Source organism: Brassica oleracea, chromosome C9 (assembly GCF_000695525.1).
Source record: "Brassica oleracea var. oleracea cultivar TO1000 chromosome C9, BOL, whole genome shotgun sequence".
In the NCBI taxonomy this organism is placed as follows: Eukaryota; Viridiplantae; Streptophyta; class Magnoliopsida; order Brassicales; family Brassicaceae; genus Brassica; species Brassica oleracea.
In genome coordinates this window covers 20,568,473-20,588,778 of record NC_027756.1, presented here as the reverse complement: position 1 = coordinate 20,588,778, position 20,306 = coordinate 20,568,473, and the positions used below count along the sequence as shown (strand labels likewise).

Genomic DNA, 20,306 nt, shown 5'->3' with positions numbered 1-20,306 from the left:
AAGACTCTTTGATTTGCAGGTTTGATGTATACAATAATAAGTGGTTGAAATAATTGTTGGACCCTACTTTTATCAATGGGTCACACTGCTATTTTAATAGAATAGATGTTTATTAGAACCCGCCATCACACTCTTTAGGAACAGTTCAACTCATGGCAGTAAGCAACCTATTAAGAATAGGGCACCGATTGTTGATAACACATGGCTATATAAGAATCCACCATCACATTCTGATTCTTCATTGACCATCGTCTATGTTTCTGTTCTTCAACTATATGCTTCGTCAATCCTTAAATCAATAAATCGAACTTTGTTGTGAAAGAAATACGTAACTGTTGCTTCTTGTTACAAAAAGAAAAAGAAATACGTAATTGTTGCTTTCAAGAAAGAAAAACAAAACTGTTTTTGTTAGACAAATAGAACGTGGTTAGTGCTTTAATAAAATTAGATACATTTATATAAAGACAATAATAAGTGGTTGAAATAATTGTTTGGACCCTACTTTTATCAATGGTCACACTGCTATTTTAATAGAATAGATATTTTGGTTTTACTTTGATTTGGACAAACAATATGTTACCTTAAATTTATCTAATAATCATTTAGTCAAAGCTTTTATTTATTGGATCCATATCTTTTTGTAAACGAAAAGATTATACCATATATATACGACCACATAAATTTGGTTCACAAAAATATAATATCACGTACACTTTATTATACTCTTCTCTAAATATATCACATTAACTTCATAATTAAGATAAGTTTAAAAATTATATATTATGTTTATTTTATTTTATTGATGAATAACAATTTAGTATTTAAAATAAGTTTAAAATTATCAAAACCCCAACAAATATTTTTTTTACTACTCAACAAAAAACCTACAAATCTATACTATTAAATTATCCAAAAACCTCTCAAATAAATCTTAAGTTTCACCAATTGAACAAATGTAACTTTTATCAAATGTACAAAAAAATAATGAAAGGTTAGATTTGGGCATTCGGGTATTCGGATCAAATATAAATCGGTTTCTTTCAGGTCCAAGTTCTTTCAGTCTTGGGCATTTATATCCAACTAGGTATTTGAAATTTTTTTTTGGGTTCAAATCGGTTCCTTTTAGTTCCAGGTCAGTTTGAGTCAATAATTCAAGTATCTGTAAAATTTACTATGTAATTTGGCTACGTAATGAGTCTAGTTCGGTTCGAGTATTTAGGACAAAAATATCTAAAGAATCCGAAAAGCCAAAAAAATCAAAACACGAAAATACCCAAAATTAAACAAATACCAGAAATAACTAAATATCTAAAAGACCAAAAAATCTTACCCGAGAACCAAAAATATCCAATATTTTAAATATATTTTTAAAATTTGAAATTTTACCCAAAACCTGAAACTATAACAGAAAACGCGAATCCAAAATTTACAATAATATTTTTATACTCAGAACATATATGAATTACTCAAATATACATAATATGAACAAAACATTCTAGGTACTTTGGATACTCGGAGTCCAACACAGACCCGCATGTCCAAAAAAATCTAATAGGTACTTTTTCCCAATCTCGAACCTCAACCTGTATTTCGTATTGGTTGGGTTCGTTTATCAAATTTAGGTAAAATTTTCATACTTAAGAAAGAGTTACATAAGAGTGTATATAAAAAATCTCGAATAAACTTATTCATAAGTTATATAATTTTAAACAAATTTTGTATTCAATATAATACGACTTTATAGCAAAATTATGCACAATATACTCAAAATATTATCTCATATCCAACTTCGTAACCCATAAAACCCGCGCTTTCGAAGCGCGGATCAAAATCTAGTTATATTATTAAAAGATGATACAAATACATATAATATCTTATATATATAAAGTAGGTTTGTGCTCTGCTCACAGCCTTCCACGTCACCAAAGAGGATGAGGCGTTTTTGGACACTTGGCGGCTCGCGACTGGCTATCTCTTTTGTTCACGCGTCCCTTTTTTTTGAAGAGAATGTTTTTTCTTCAATCAGCGATTCCTTAAACTGGGCCTTAAAATAGATGTTGTCGGCCCAACACTTCAGTCGACCAGAATCACCTTCTTCATCATATCCGCCAACCCTAAACATTGAATCGCCATTAACGTAACGCATTACCTCAACACCGAAACCAAGTCATTACGCTTCACCATTAATTTCTTCAACCCATCTCTCCCACTACCATCTCTCCCACTAGGTCATCTTTAATTTCCCCTTACTTAATCTCTTTTCAACTTCTGAGGAATCGATACTATAAATAGTGAGGATGAACTTGCCAAATCTCATTAAGCCACCTAATTTATTCAGATCTTCTCCTTGCAAACACATCCTACAACAATGGTGACCTCTCATCTCCTTCGGAAAGATTTGAAGTCTGCAATGGCTCCCACTACTTCGTCTTCAATTCTATATCACACCGTCCCTCTTCTACAATACTAAAAGTTTGTATATATATAGATCCTCAAAAGGTTGTTTCCATTTTATTGCCGTTCTTTCTTTTCGTACCATATTATCTCTCTATAACTCACCAGTTATAACTATGACGAATCCACATGTTCTTTCCGGTGAGTTGAAAGCAGGCCGGCGTCGTAAGACTATTGTCACCCATGTTTTACGTTCCTGGGAAGCAAGGAATGTCAAGAAGAGGGGTGATCTTATGGGTGTGTACTTGGTTTTTCTTGATGAAAATGTACGAAGGTACTTGACCTTACATTTTATTTTGTTTTTTTCTAAGTCTAGAAATAGATATAAGTTTTATCCGTCCTGCTATAGAGATAGCACATATACATGTAATAGCTCTATTTTAAATACACTTTAAACCGTGAGTGCCCTGATAAATATACATGTTTTCTTATATATTAGGATCACATACTCATGACACATATGCTGAGAAAGCCCATGAGAGACCACTGCCAGAATTCCTAGACGAGTTAATGGGAAGAACCTTCAGGTGACGCTATCTGAGTTCAATCTCACAACAAAGCTCATCTTTGACCCTAAATTATTTGTCTAAAACACTATGTGATAAATGAGGCCTTGGTTACACCCTGACTATCTCACTATCCACCCTACAACAGATGAGAGGGGAAGAAGAGATAAAGTAATTGTTGCGTTATTTAGTTATTGATGGTCACGTTCTCTGCTCATAAACAAAAACTCACAGTTCACCGATTCACATGTTTCAGGCTAGCTTGCCCGTCAAATTAGGAAGGAACATCGGCGTATAAGACTGCATTACCGAGTTGACCAAGGCCCATTTTCTCTTAAATCATCATTACACTTATTTCCTGAGAGAACACATTCTAAACACCACATAACCATTTACTTTTTTTTGTTATTCAGATAAGGGACTTCAGCCACATAACCAACACGAACAAGTCATCACTCAATCTGATAACAAAAGTAAGAAAACAGTATTCTCAACCTCTGTCCCTAACACAACGTCCTGCTGCATTTATACGCCTGTCCGGAGCACTCTAAATTCCACTTTGTTGTTATCTCAGGCTTACTACCAGCCTTCCAAACTACACCTTTGGCTTCTACTGACAACATGAACACATGCAACACCGCACTGTACACCTTCAGCTTCATGTCACGTGTTGCAGAATCCTCACGCTGCGATCTAACCCAATGTATACACAAGGTGATAGGAAATCATTAAAAATCGATGTGTTTACAGAAAGCTTGAACCTGATGGAGCTGGCCGAACATCAAATACGCAGACAACCAGACAGAAAAGTTCATTTATGAAGACATGCCTCATCCACAACAAATCTGGAGCTCAGTACATTGTAGGCATGGAAGAGTACTTGCTGTATAAAAACATCGACAAGGCTCAGAGCAGGACTTAGAAAATTTAGGGGGTTCTATTAAAAAAAACCAGACACTTTTCAAGAATATAATGAATAAAAATCTTTATTTCAAATCATAATTTTCAATTTTTCAAAGTATATGAGTTTCTCCTAATGTTTCTATTATTATTTTACAAATAAATTATTTTAATTAATTATTTTATTTTATATTTTGATATTTTATACATCATTATATCAAAATACATGTATGTACATATATAATAAAGTATAAACTATAATAAATTAAAAGTTTAAACAAAAAAGAAATTAAACATTTTCTTTTATTTCTTTTTCAATATTAATAATTATAGGGTAAAAAAAATTGCATTGGGCAAATCATAGTGTTTAACCCATGCGCTATATTTAACCAGACCTGCGCAACATATCTCTACGGTCTTCTCATGCTCTGCACTGGAAAGATTAACGAAGAGAACACTTATTGGGATAGACTTGGCTGGGAGGAGAACAAACAAAAATCAGATGTGGTTGATGGGAATACACACGTATTATTATACTCCGAATTAAAAGAAAACACAAAAACTATGTATCCAATACGAACAACCATAAAAAAACAATGCAAGAAGTGTTATTAATACGTACAAATGAGGAGATCCTTGCTATCGTTTAGATTGGCTGGAGATAAGATATGAGAGTTACACATACCATCTACCTCTTTTTCAGAGCACTTACAAAGCTTTTCTGTATAAAAAGTGGTCAACATCGAGTAAACAAAAAAAGTTTACCTTTAACAAGGTCAAAGTACGGAGCCAGGCTCATACCCGAAAACACAAATTCACAAACCTGCAAATAAATCAAATCTCAGCAACATATAACAAACAACTTATCACTCCACCGCGAGCACAACATTTCAAACCTGATGACCGTTCAAGATGTAGCCAAAAATAAAGATACCACTCTCCCACAACTGTGTTAGAAAATGGCCGTACCTGCATATACTTCGTAACATATTGAAGTAATCAGACACATACACAATATATTTTTTTTAAAGTCCACAAACACGCGCAGAAAACGAATAGTACCGTAAAGATAAATTTTGATTAATAATGGTGATATGAAGTTTTCTTTTCTCCAACCTCTGTCATAATTTTTTTTTTTTTTTGCTTAAGAACCTCTGTCATACTTGTATCAGACGAACAAATTTAGCAAAATAAACTACACAAAAGCAGTATAAAAACACTTTAGATGAGAGCAGTGATAAGTCAAATTCAACAAGACAATAATGGCAACATAAAGCTCCAACATATCTTTTTTTTTTATATAGATATTTTCTGGTTTAACGGTTCATTATTATGTAGTGTTATTTTATTACAAGAAAACTATGAAAATTCATCAGGTATATATGATATTAAAAATATATACAGAATTTATGTAAAAATTAAACATTGTACTACTATCATTTAATCTAAAATTATGTTTACCCATCTTGTATAATAGAATACCAATAACTTTTTCCTGGCTAATAGAATACCAATAATCCATAGCATGTTATATAAATTGAAACAAACATCACCACAACATATCCAAGAAATCAGGACGTAATTGAACCACTATCAAATGAATCCGAAAAAAATATTATTTTCTTTCAACATATTTTCATTTTCATATTTTAACATATTTTCTTTAGTAAAACTATAAAATGAATTATAAATTCATGTAAAAATAAAGCATACGAATACCACTAGTATATATATATATATATATATATATAACAAAAATCAATAAATGATATAATGAAGAGAACAATAGATCAAGTGAAGTAAATTGCAAAAAAAAAATTTCTTTTGTTTTTTCATCAAAAAAATAAAGATACTTTTCTTTGTGAGTCTTCTTTATTAATAGTGTACGTATCTTATATATTAAAACAGAAGTCACAACTTTGATTCATGTGTATTTTTTTTTAAAATGGACCTACAAGATCTATTCTTATAAAGTCATGTTACATTTAATCTCTAATCTTATCATTTAAATTTTGGGTCTACCAGAAATTTTTATTAGCCTATCAATAATTAGATTTAAACAATAGATGATCCATTGGATTTATAGATAGTATAAATTAAATAGATATAATTTAATGTTGTAATACTATACCTCTATATGTTAATTATTTAAATATTTGTCTATGTTAACTTTTAAAATTATAAAGATTTTTTTTAATAACAAAAATCATATTATCTAACACTGATTAATCTTTACTATCTTAAACTAATGAAAACAAATTTTAAACTATATAGTTTACTTTAAAAATTAAACAAAAACTAAACGTTTAATTATTTATTCAATAATATAAATCTATGAAGCGAAAAGTTTATTTTTTTAAAAACCTTCTAAATTTGTGAAATGTTACAATATTTTTGAATATGACAATAAAGCAATATTTTACTAATCTTTATATATATAGTTATGATTTTAATAATGAAATAATAATCTGAAAATATATATATAGATGAAGATACAAATACATGTAAAAATTTGAAACAATCTTTTCAATGAAAAAAATATACCGTAAACTTATTATGTTTTAAAAATTGATAGACACATATATATTTTAATATATACTAATTTAGAATTGAAAACAAAATGTTTATATAAAAATAAATAAAAACAAAAATCTGCGCGGTTGGTGGATCGAGATCTAGTTATCTTTAAGGGAATAGTTTTCTTGTGAGCTTCAAATCTTTGTTGCATTATTAATATTAACTAGGTCAATACCCTCGCTATGCTGCGGGAGTTACATGTTATATTGAATTTTTATTGAAGTTATTTATTTGATATGTGTTATATTTTAGTTACATGTTATAAATATTTTATTTGAGTAAATTTTGATTGGTAGATAATAATATATTTTGGTATTTATTATAACTTTTCTTTTAAATCTTTTTTTTTTACATTTTAAGCATGTTTTATATTTTAAAAATGTATTGATATTTTCTTGAAGATGAGATTCTTTTTTGTGTAATTTATAGTTTTGTTTTGTGTATAGTATTATATTATGTTAGGTGGTAATTTTTTCTTTTGTTAAAACTTAATTGCTTATTGTGGAATATATTGTGAAAGTCATGTGTTTACTAAATGTAATTTTGTATAAAGAAATTAAGTAGAAGATAGTACGGTATGGAGGTACGTCCAAATTTGAATTATTAAGTTGTCACAATGACTTTTACCTAGTAAAGAAACAAAGGTGGATCACATCTTTGGTCGTCGACAGCACTATTTTGGTCATTCATAACTACTTCAACGTATTTCACATGTATAAAGACGAAATAATACGCAAATTGACCAGTAAAAAGACATAGGATTACAAAAACGAAACATGGAATGAGATTATCCATCCCACTGTAAGATTCCTCAAATTATCCATCCCACTGTAAGATACTTGCTAACCCAATAGAAGAAAGACATATTAAGGTCTCAGGAACATCACACAACACAACACCCGCAGAACTGTTAGTTCTGTCTATTTGTCACATGAGAACATCCATCTTCACCACACTTCCTAATCACACTCGCTTAGCACCAAGTCACCAAGTCTGTGCACTTTGGTCACACCATTAGGTAACTCCACAACTCATGGAAAGCTTACCATCTGCAAAAGAAGAACAAAGAGTTAAAGAAGATACCTTTAAACTGTATTTTACGGAATGAGAAAATCTAACATAGACTGATGCTTCTGTTATGTAACAATCCAAGCCATTTGAGTCTAACATCAATAACTTCTTCTTCCATAGATTTATGGGGAGCTCTCGATTAACAGTTTCTTTGGCCTTCTCGATCTTTGACCGTCTCCTGTGGATTAATTTCTTTTGAAAATTTTATCTTCAGAATGATAAACCCATCTCCCAATTCAAATCTCGGCGCGACGACTCGATCTGCGTTCACGGCAAGAAAGGCGGTGGTACCCATCTCGATTCGATCTTCGATAACGGCGAGAAACGCAGTGGTTTTGCCATGAGGAGCGCACTGCAAGGAAGATAGATCTTCTGGGTTTGAAGGGACCAGAGTGTGTGCAGTATCAATGAAACATAGAGAGAGAAAGAGAAGTCAAACGATCATCACTCTTTCGTCTCCAAAACTCACATGTCATCCGGTTGTAACATGAACAAAGAACAAAGTCACATTGCAATGACTGGAAACATTTAAACATGAAATGTTCTTATTAGCTTTTCAACTATTTTCATTTATTGACATGTCACTCTCATATGTTTTAAAAAAGCAGAGCTGTCAATCCCTGGAGAGAGTCTTGTGTTATTATTGCGTTGACTTTTGTTGTATTACAAAGTTAGCCCAAATAAGAGCAATAGATATTTTACTGTGTAGAATCAAATTTATTGATTCAACTATGAATTAAAATTTGGGATGACCAATTTTCAATTATCATAAAAATATGGCTTTGCAACAAAAGGAATACAAAGAATACATCTTTCACTATGTATTGTCGCTTTTACATAGTGGTATATATGGTTTCAACAATAAATAAAACTGGATAAGCGCGGGATAGTTTTTGATAAATTGTGTTTCTCTTTATTTAAAGTAGAATTGGGCATAAAATCCATAACCCGAAATTTGAATCAAACCTAAACCAAAAAAATTGATCCATACTTAGTCTAAAATGTAATAATAAAAAAATAGATCATGTACGAAACATATTTGAACTCGAGGTGTTATTAGCCGAATCCGAACGGTAACGTAAAAAACCGAAAAATTTAAAGAAATCTGATAAACCCAAAAAATCTGAATAACCGATCCAAATGTCAGAAATAGTCACAAATATAAACATTTGAAACATAAATATATACTTCAAATATTTAGTTCTATATTTATTTGAAATGATATCCAAAGTTAAGTATTTAAATTTTAAATAAGTACCTTAAATATCCAATTCTATATAAATATGTTGTTATTTCTTATGTTTTATTTTTAAATTTTGGATTTAACTTTGGATATATTCAACCCGAACCGATATAGCCCAAATCCAAACGATATATAGTTACTTTATGGGTTTTAGAATGTGAAACAAATTAAAACCAAAATTGATGTGTTATATTTGAACATGATCCGTATTTACAAATTTACCCGAATGAAATCTAGTATGTGATATAAATTAAAACCAAAATTTAAAATATCCAACAGGTACCCGAACACTCAAACCTAATTTATAGTGTGTTTTATATTTGATAAATATTTACCTGTTTGTTGCAATAGCCCGTAAAACTATACTCATAAAAATATCAATAATAACATGTTCTACCATATCATTAAATATTAATAGTAGCTAACTATTTATATTTTATTTCATGAAACTATACTCATAAAAATATCAATAATAACATGTTCTACCATATCATTAAATATTAATAGTAGCTAACTATTTATATTTTATTTCATGAAACTATACTCATAAAAATATCAATAATAACATGTTCTACCATATCATTAAATATTAATAGTAGCTAACTATTTATATTTTATTTCATGAAACTATACTCATAAAAATATCAATAATAACATGTTCTACCATATCATTAAATATTAATAGTAGCTAACTATTTATATTTTATTTCATGAAACTATACTCATAAAAATATCAATAATAACATGTTCTACCATATCATTAAATATTAATAGTAGCTAACTATTTATATTTTATTTCATGAAACTATACTCATAAAAATATCAATTTATTTATTGGTTAATTTCTTATATATTCATATAATTTAAATACTGTTGATATTTTATTAGACTATAAATCAAAATTTCTTTATTAGTAGTTTAAAAATTGCATTCTTTAGAATTATGTAGTTTTGTACATTTAATCACTGCCGTGATTTGTTAACATTTAAAAGGGAATATATTATTAGAGATCCTTTAATAAATATAAATGATTAGGTTGTTGATTTAGCAAATATCACGAATATATAGGTGTGCATAGTTTCGAATGGTTGGTTGAAGATCAAATAAGTTCTAGGCAATTATAGCTTTGCAAGCTTTTTTATTTTTGAATTATCGGGTATATGTTAACGTTGAACCTAGAATCTAGGGTGACAGTTCAATTGAAACTGAGGTTATGGTTTAGGAATGTAGCTAAATAACAATTAAGACAGTGACATGAATTGTAAATATTTAGACGAAGCAAGGATTATTTTCAAATTGTACTTCAGTTTTAATAGATTATATAAGATTTATCCATATTTTGATATCAAATACGTTATATCAAAATATAGATTTTAAGAGATCCTTCACCTATTTATAAAGCTTTTCTTCTATTCATGTCTCATCATATACCTTTTTCAATAGATCTTATAATTTTCATGAATTCCAAATTTTACGGCCAAAGCATCATCTAACGCGAAGAAAAATAACCATGCGATCAAAATTTGATAACACTTTAGTTAATTTGACAGCGGAGTGGTTTTTTTCCACCACGAAAAAATATCTAACCGAAATTGTCCTAAAACTGTTCAACATCAACATCATGATTGAGTTCCGATGGCCTGTTATGTACCAATGGTGATGTGTCACACTTACCATTGATGATGCTTGAATCGAACTCAAATTGTGAATATCCATATTCTAATCTAGAGTCATTATCATTAAAGATGCGAAGGATTAATTAAAACGTATGCGTATTTGGATAAAAACCATTATGGCTATTGTAAACATCAAGATCATCTTCTGGATTTCTGGATCGGAGGAGTATCACCGGAAATACTCTTGCTACCATGATCCGAGCCTAAATCCAATCAGTTGAGAAGGGAGATCATCACATTTTCATTGCCAAGAACACATCCCACTAACTTTTTTTTTCTACATTTTCTTTAGAAAATATATTTTTATGTGATTTGTTAATATTAGAAGAAATGAATGAACCGATAGTAAGGTGAAAATCAGTCTCTCATGGAGGTGATGAAATGTAGGAGACGAGAGAAACAAAATCTTTCGGTTATTTGATAATAAATGTGTGCAAAAACACTTTATACACGTTGACACTAATCCGAAACAAACCGGTTCTCTATGTATAAAACATATTTGCAATTGATTTTAACCAAACCATATGAACCGTATACTAAGCTAAAATCAATCGATATATATATATAGCAGACTTTTTCTCTTTTCTTATGACATGTGAAAGGTGGTTTGTTGACACGTGTCATTTTTTTGTCTTTTTACATTTTAGATTCTTCTTATTTTAAATTATTACAATTTGGTTCAATATTTTCTAATTATACATTATCTAATCATTCTCACACTAATCATCATCATTTAAAGTTTGATAATCTATTTTAATCTATTTTATTGTTCAAAAAAATTGCAAAACGAATAAAAAAATAAGCTAAAAAATAAAATGTATTTTAAATATTTAATTTATTCACAGCTAAAAATAACATAAATTTTTGCTATTTTATTATTTTTTACTATTTTCTATTATTTCATTTACAACTATATATTTATCTTAATATTAACAAAACTAAAGCAGAACACATAATCTAAACACAAAATCTCCATAATCACAGAGAAAAAAAAATGCAAAGTAACACTAACTCAATAAAGGTCCAGAGCTCAAAGGCGATCGAGAACGAAAACTAACTTACCCCACTTTATCATAGAGTGTCTTGGCCAAAACAATCAAAAGTCAGTAAAATGTAGAAAGATAATCTTGAGATAAAGCAATCTCTCAAACACAAATGAGCGTGATCAAGGACCAATGCAAAGAACCAAGAAAACGGGTTAGAGAAAGAATAATCAACAGAAAGCCAAAATCACCACGAAGCAGGAAAATACATACATAATGAACGATAAGCACAACCACCAGTTAAGAGGTCAGAAGCACCTCACAAACTAAACAAGCACAAACAAGACGCCTATGCCGGTGAAGAACCACAAAGCTCTGGATAGAAGGGACCAAAGGTCTAATGGACTAATACCGCACACTTATACTAAGTGAAGCAAGGGAAGAAGAGAACAACATGAGTGAGGGAGAACGGAAGCCAACCCCTGTGAAACATGAGCCCAGACTTGAGACCAGAAACAATATTCCAAATCTACAGAGCATACTCGGAGGAGGCACTATCCAAACGTAGAGTGGCAAACATGGGGAAAGAGAGAGTCACAGAGACACAAGCAGCGATGAAAGTTGCAACAAGATGAGGGAACATAGATGGAAGAGTAGACAAAACGAAATCATCAAATCGTGGAGCCGTCCTCGAGCTATAGAAGTCAGATCACTAAAAACCATATCTTGAAAACCAAGACGAGAAGGGAGTACTGATGGTAAGCCAACGACGAGGAAAACAACTTCAAAAACGACTAAACTCCGACCCAGCCCAAAGAGATGCAGTTCCTAACATCAGCTAAAATCTAAGGAAGAAGAGGAGGATCCAATATTGAATGGAGCAGCCTAAAACGACGCGAGAAACAACCGTACAACTGGGAACTCCTAACCCCAATCTACAAAAAATACAAGAAATCTCAAGGTGAAGAAGGCGATAAAAAACAAGAGCAGGGGTGAGTCTTTTTCGGTGATGATGAGAAATACCGCATACGAGAAAGGTAAACAAAATACATAGATGTTGAAGGCTCAATGTCAAAATATAAGAAAAATGCAAAAACATCTTGAAAGTTATAATGTTCACAAATATGAAAAAAATAAAAGAAAATTTTGAAGCTGAAACCGTTAATCTTAGAATCAACAAATGCATAAATGCAAAGTTATTGAAATTCAATATATTTTTACATTAGAGGCTCAATTCACTACTAACAAATACCATACAGACAAAACATATTATTGAAAAAACAAAGACACAATATATTAAAATATCACTATTACTACTACATAACACTATAAAAACACCAAATAACTTTCTTAACAAATAAAAGTGATCACATAATTACATTATCCAAAAAAATAATACTTTTAACAACAACAAAACAATATTCCGCGCGAAACGCGGACACCCTCCTAGTAGTTAATAAAGTTGGGGAAAGCATTATATAACAAACATAGGCTAATTATATATCTATTATATTAAAACAGAAACATTTTATTGGACATAACCTTTAATATTATAACACTAGATTATGACCCGTTCTTTTATGCGCGGAAATATTTTGATAAATGATGTTATAACAATTTTATTTTAGTTTATTTTAAAACTATTTAATTATATTATTATATACTTATATAAAATATGAAATTATCTTAAATATAACTTAATTTTGTTTTTAATTATTTCATCCCGTTTCGTTACGAAGTTGTAATAATATCTATAAATTTTTTGATTATATTTGTGATATATATTTATGTGATAAATTTTTAATTATAAAATTTATTTGATGTTAATTTACTGACTCTAACATTTTATTTGTATAAAACATTAGGTCTCATCTTTTTAATAATAAAAAAATTTAGGGAAATTGCCAAAAATATCATTTTCAAAGTATCACTTTTTATGTTTACACTAACCACTTTTATCCTCGTCTTTAATGAAAGTTAAAATACATTTATAACTTTTAGATTAACTTTGACAAAAAAAACATATGGTTAACTAATCTAAACTTAAAACATCAACCCTAAACCCTAAACTATGAAACATCAACTCTAAACCCTAAACCCCGAAACATCAACTCTAAACCCTAAACCCTAAACCTTCAAATCTAAACCCTAAAACATCAACTTTAAACTGTAAACGTAAACCATAAACCTAAATCTAAACTTAAAACATCAACTTTAAACCCTAAATCATCAACTCTAAACCCTAAACCAAGAAACATCAACTATAAACCCTAAACTCCGAAAAATCAACTCTAAACCCTAAATGTAAACCCTAAACTCTAAACCCTATATTTTTCTGAAATTCGAACCCTAAACCCTAAAACCCTAAACCTTCGAAACTAAACCCTAAAACATCAACTCTAAACCCTAAACGTAAACCCTAAATCCTAAAACCCTAAACTTTCAAATCTAAACCCTAAAGCATCAACTCTAAGGTTTTAGGGTTTAGGGTTTAGGGTTTAGGATTTAGGGGTTAGGGTTTATGGTTTAGAGTTGAAGGTTTAGGGTTTAGGGTTTAGAATTGATGTTTTAGGGTTTAGGGTTAATTTTTTAGAGTTTATGGTTTAGAGTTTACTTTTTAGGGTTTAGGTTTTAGTGTTGATATTTTAGGGTTTAGTGTTGATGGTTTAGGGTTTAGAGTTGAAGTTTAGGGTTTAGAGTTTAGAGTTGATGTTTTAGTGTTTAGAGTTGAAGGTTTAGGGTTTAGGGTTTAGAATTGATGTTTTAGGGTTTAGGGTTAATTTTTTAGAGTTTATGGTTTAGAGTTTACTTTTAGGGTTTAGGTTTTAGTGTTGATATTTTAGGGTTTAGTGTTGATGGTTTAGGGTTTAGAGTTGAAGTTTAGGGTTTAGAGTTTAGAGTTGATGTTTTAGTGTTTAGAGTTGAAGGTTTAGGGTTTAGGGTTTAGAGTTGATGTTTCGGGGTTTAAGGTTTAGAGTTGATGTTTAAGGGTTTAGGGTTCTTATTAAAAAAGAAAATAGGGTTTAGGTCCGATGGTTTAGGGTTTAGAGTTGAGTTTTAGGGTTTAGGGTTTTAATTTCAAAATAATATAATCCAAAAAAAAATTGAAAAAATTATTTTTTTATTTTTTAAGATTTTTATTTATTTAAATAGTTATTTATTATATATATAAAGAATAAGGGCATCAGAGTCTTTTTCCACTTAATGAATAAGATATTTTTAAAAATGTGCCTTGGTGGTAAAAAAGAAAAGTGATTGCATGAAAGTGGTAAACATGTAATTTCTCCAAAAATTTATTAGTTTTTTCTAAATTATTTGATAAATGAATTAATTGACCAAAACGCTAAATTAATGATATATTTTTTTTTTGAAAATAAGTATATGTATTTTTCAAGTTTAGATACAACAAAATAATTTAATTTATTATGAAGTCAATTAAATTAATTGACTCCTTTATTTATATTTTCATAAATAGAAAATTACAATCATTTAGTCAATAAATTGACACAAAATATATTTTAACTAAAATGTTATCAAAATATTTATCGCAAAATTAACCAAATAAGTAACAGAGATTTTATTAAAATTCATAACAGAAATTGCTGAAATAATAAAAAAATAAAATTTAACAACCTCTTATTAATTGAAAAACATTACAACCTTTATAAATGACACATGTCATCACTAAAATATTGATTTAGAGTCTTTAGAAAAATTAGTTGGTTCATATAAATATATATTATACTTATCACTAAACTAATCATAAAATTAATTATTTATGTACACAAAATATTATTCATTTTTTTCATAATTAAAAGTTACAAAACTATCTAATATGATTAAAATATATTAGATATATGTGTTCAAAAAAAAATTAAAATATATATGATAATTAATTATTTTGAATAATAAATATTTAATAACAATTTTTAAAAATGATTATAAATTAATAAATTAAAAGTGTGGCATTGAAAGATTTATATTTTTTCAACAAGATAAAATAATCATAAAATCATATAAGTAGAAATCATTTAATAGATAGAAAATTAAAAATATACTATACCTCTATTTTAATATCATGTAAATTTAATCACATACCATATAAAATAGATAAAAATAATTGTTTTTATTTATTTACCACAAAATGATTCTAAATAGCGATAGTTTTATTTTATGCTAATTTAATTATAAATGTAATGAATATTGGCTTCTTTATTATTCCATATATATATATATATATTATAATATGTAACAGAACACAAAATAAATAATACTACTTAAAATAATTTGTATACACAAGTCCAATAGTATATTATATAATTTTCATATTTAATATAAATTCAAAATAATATAACTATAGTTTTTTCAAATACACCAATGTTTTGTTTTATTGACTCATTTTATTTTTTGATATCAGAGTTTATACCGTTAACCATTCATGGGATAACCCCCTTTCGAAATCTCAAGAGGTTTCCATCGAATTCGGATTATCCGTATTAAATGGATCAAACAAACAAATGAAATTGAGAAAGTATGTACATAGATTTCATATTCTATATTAATTTATATTTACATTTATAAAGAAAAAGAGAGATATGGGTGGATTCCTTTATATTAAGATATTTCACTTGTATCTTTATACATTACAATAACCATAATGGCTAGTATGGTAGAAAGAGATCTCTTTCTACCATACTAGCCATTATGGTTATTGTAATGTATAAAGATACAAGTGAAATATCTTAATATAAAGGAATCCACCCATATCTCTCTTTTTCTTTATAAATGTAAATATAAATTAATATAGAATATGAAATCTATGTACATACTTTCTCAATTTCATTTGTTTGTTTGATCCATTTAATACGGATAATCCGAATTCGATGGAAACCTCTTGAGGTTTCGAAAGGGGGTTATCCCATGAATGGTTAACGGTATAAACTCTGATATCAAAAAATAAAATGAGTCAATAAAACAAAACATAAATCCAATTTCTAAAAAAAGATCTTAAAAAAAATTGCCGGCCGGTCTAGAAAACTAAAACAATTGATACAGGTTGATAGAGTTTGATTATTATCGCAATTAGGAGTACTTCTAGAGTCCACTTCTTCCCCACACTACGAGAGAGAGGGAAAATGTAAAAACTACCATTAAACCAGCCCATGCGAGACTTACTATATCCATGTGAATTCTGTCCCCTATGAATATGAAGAAACTTTTCCATTATTGTTCACTAATAATAGTGAAATCACTGGTGCAGAGTCAAAAAAAGGGAGAGATATTTGGTCACCATTGATGAACTACTCCAAAAAATCCACTTATCTTATAATGAGTTATTCTTAATTATAGAATTTCTAGTAGAATCGACAAGATGTAAACACAAGTAAACAGATACTTTTCGAAGTATCCAAAGAATCTGACTCATATGTAGAAAGAATAATCTTTTTTCTTTCTTTTATCGTTTTTTATTTTTATTTGAAGTAAAACGAAAGGCAATTCTTCATCTAATCTAATATTGATTGAATGTCTGAGCATTCCGACACTTTCATGAGTCTATATCCAAAGTATCTTAGATCCTTTCCAAAACTATTAATTTAATTCCCTCTCTGCCTATCCAATCTAATGGATTTCCCTCCACTCGTTTTAGTTTTCCTCTAATCTGATAGGTAAAACTTTAGGTTAGAGAATAGAACCTCGAGAGCCAGGGGCTTAGAATCACGAAAAGAAAGTATCAAGAGTCTTTTCCTACGTTTGTTATAGTTTTATAACAGGAGATTTCAAGTCTCCTGTTGAGGCGGCACCCGGATTTGAACTGGGGAAAAAGGATTTGCAGTCCCCCGCCTTACCACTCGGCCATGCCGCCAAAATGATTTGTACTAGATTCAAATTTTCTCTTGTTTTTTTTTTTCAACTCCGAAAAAAATATAGATTTTCAGTCACAAAATATAGAATCTAGTACAAATCAGAACCATTAACTATTGACTGTAAATTCATGACCTTTTTTGAATTTAAATTTACATTTTTTATTTCTAATAAGATAAGAAAATCATTAGAAATAGATTTATACCTAATCTATTTCTAATGATTTTCTTATCTTATTAGAAATAAAAAATGTAAATTTAAATTCAAAAAAGGTCATGAATTTACAGTCAATAGTTAATGGTTCTGATTTGTACTAGATTCTATATTTTGTGACTGAAAATCTATATTTTTTTCGGAGTTGAAAAAAAAAACAAGAGAAAATTTGAATCTAGTACAAATCATTTTGGCGGCATGGCCGAGTGGTAAGGCGGGGGACTGCAAATCCTTTTTCCCCAGTTCAAATCCGGGTGCCGCCTCAACAGGAGACTTGAAATCTCCTGTTATAAAACTATAACAAACGTAGGAAAAGACTCTTGATACTTTCTTTTCGTGATTCTAAGCCCCTGGCTCTCGAGGTTCTATTCTCTAACCTAAAGTTTTACCTATCAGATTAGAGGAAAACTAAAACGAGTGGAGGGAAATCCATTAGATTGGATAGGCAGAGAGGGAATTAAATTAATAGTTTTGGAAAGGATCTAAGATACTTTGGATATAGACTCATGAAAGTGTCGGAATGCTCAGACATTCAATCAATATTAGATTAGATGAAGAATTGCCTTTCGTTTTACTTCAAATAAAAATAAAAAACGATAAAAGAAAGAAAAAAGATTATTCTTTCTACATATGAGTCAGATTCTTTGGATACTTCGAAAAGTATCTGTTTACTTGTGTTTACATCTTGTCGATTCTACTAGAAATTCTATAATTAAGAATAACTCATTATAAGATAAGTGGATTTTTTGGAGTAGTTCATCAATGGTGACCAAATATCTCTCCCTTTTTTTGACTCTGCACCAGTGATTTCACTATTATTAGTGAACAATAATGGAAAAGTTTCTTCATATTCATAGGGGACAGAATTCACATGGATATAGTAAGTCTCGCATGGGCTGGTTTAATGGTAGTTTTTACATTTTCCCTCTCTCTCGTAGTGTGGGGAAGAAGTGGACTCTAGAAGTACTCCTAATTGCGATAATAATCAAACTCTATCAACCTGTATCAATTGTTTTAGTTTTCTAGACCGGCCGGCAATTTTTTTTAAGATCTTTTTTTAGAAATTGGATTTATGTTTTGTTTTATTGACTCATTTTATTTTTTGATATCAGAGTTTATACCGTTAACCATTCATGGGATAACCCCCTTTCGAAATCTCAAGAGGTTTCCATCGAATTCGGATTATCCGTATTAAATGGATCAAACAAACAAATGAAATTGAGAAAGTATGTACATAGATTTCATATTCTATATTAATTTATATTTACATTTATAAAGAAAAAGAGAGATATGGGTGGATTCCTTTATATTAAGATATTTCACTTGTATCTTTATACATTACAATAACCATAATGGCTAGTATGGTAGAAAGAGATCTCTTTCTACCATACTAGCCATTATGGTTATTGTAATGTATAAAGATACAAGTGAAATATCTTAATATAAAGGAATCCACCCATATCTCTCTTTTTCTTTATAAATGTAAATATAAATTAATATAGAATATGAAATCTATGTACATACTTTCTCAATTTCATTTGTTTGTTTGATCCATTTAATACGGATAATCCGAATTCGATGGAAACCTCTTGAGGTTTCGAAAGGGGGTTATCCCATGAATGGTTAACGGTATAAACTCTGATATCAAAAAATAAAATGAGTCAATAAAACAAAACATAAATCCAATTTCTAAAAAAAGATCTTAAAAAAAATTGCCGGCCGGTCTAGAAAACTAAAACAATTGATACAGGTTGATAGAGTTTGATTATTATCGCAATTAGGAGTACTTCTAGAGTCCACTTCTTCCCCACACTACGAGAGAGAGGGAAAATGTAAAAACTACCATTAAACCAGCCCATGCGAGACTTACTATATCCATGTGAATTCTGTCCCCTATGAATATGAAGAAACTTTTCCATTATTGTTCACTAATAATAGTGAAATCACTGGTGCAGAGTCAAAAAAAGGGAGAGATATTTGGTCACCATTGATGAACTACTCCAAAAAATCCACTTATCTTATAATGAGTTATTCTTAATTATAGAATTTCTAGTAGAATCGACAAGATGTAAACACAAGTAAACAGATACTTTTCGAAGTATCCAAAGAATCTGACTCATATGTAGAAAGAATAATCTTTTTTCTTTCTTTTATCGTTTTTTATTTTTATTTGAAGTAAAACGAAAGGCAATTCTTCATCTAATCTAATATTGATTGAATGTCTGAGCATTCCGACACTTTCATGAGTCTATATCCAAAGTATCTTAGATCCTTTCCAAAACTATTAATTTAATTCCCTCTCTGCCTATCCAATCTAATGGATTTCCCTCCACTCGTTTTAGTTTTCCTCTAATCTGATAGGTAAAACTTTAGGTTAGAGAATAGAACCTCGAGAGCCAGGGGCTTAGAATCACGAAAAGAAAGTATCAAGAGTCTTTTCCTACGTTTGTTATAGTTTTATAACAGGAGATTTCAAGTCTCCTGTTGAGGCGGCACCCGGATTTGAACTGGGGAAAAAGGATTTGCAGTCCCCCGCCTTACCACTCGGCCATGCCGCCAAAATGATTTGTACTAGATTCAAATTTTCTCTTGTTTTTTTTTTTCAACTCCGAAAAAAATATAGATTTTCAGTCACAAAATATAGAATCTAGTACAAATCAGAACCATTAACTATTGACTGTAAATTCATGACCTTTTTTGAATTTAAATTTACATTTTTTATTTCTAATAAGATAAGAAAATCATTAGAAATAGATTTATACCTAATCTATATTGAGTTTTTTCAATTAAAAAGAAATCTTCTTCCATTTGAATTATAACA

General features: G+C 29.5%; 3 non-coding genes across 3 annotated transcripts; 1 reads left to right on the top strand and 2 right to left on the bottom strand.

Annotated features, from left to right (window-relative positions):
• Window positions 1–17,202: 17,202 nt before the first annotated feature.
• Window positions 17,203–17,273, bottom strand: TRNAC-GCA. Its single transcript has one exon. It is a non-coding gene; the product is annotated as a tRNA-Cys (tRNA).
• A 404-nt stretch (window positions 17,274–17,677) lies between these two features.
• Window positions 17,678–17,748, top strand: TRNAC-GCA. The gene has a single exon. It is a non-coding gene; the product is annotated as a tRNA-Cys (tRNA).
• A 2,224-nt stretch (window positions 17,749–19,972) lies between these two features.
• TRNAC-GCA lies at window positions 19,973–20,043 on the bottom strand. Its single transcript has one exon. It is a non-coding gene; the product is annotated as a tRNA-Cys (tRNA).
• Window positions 20,044–20,306: the final 263 nt, after the last annotated feature.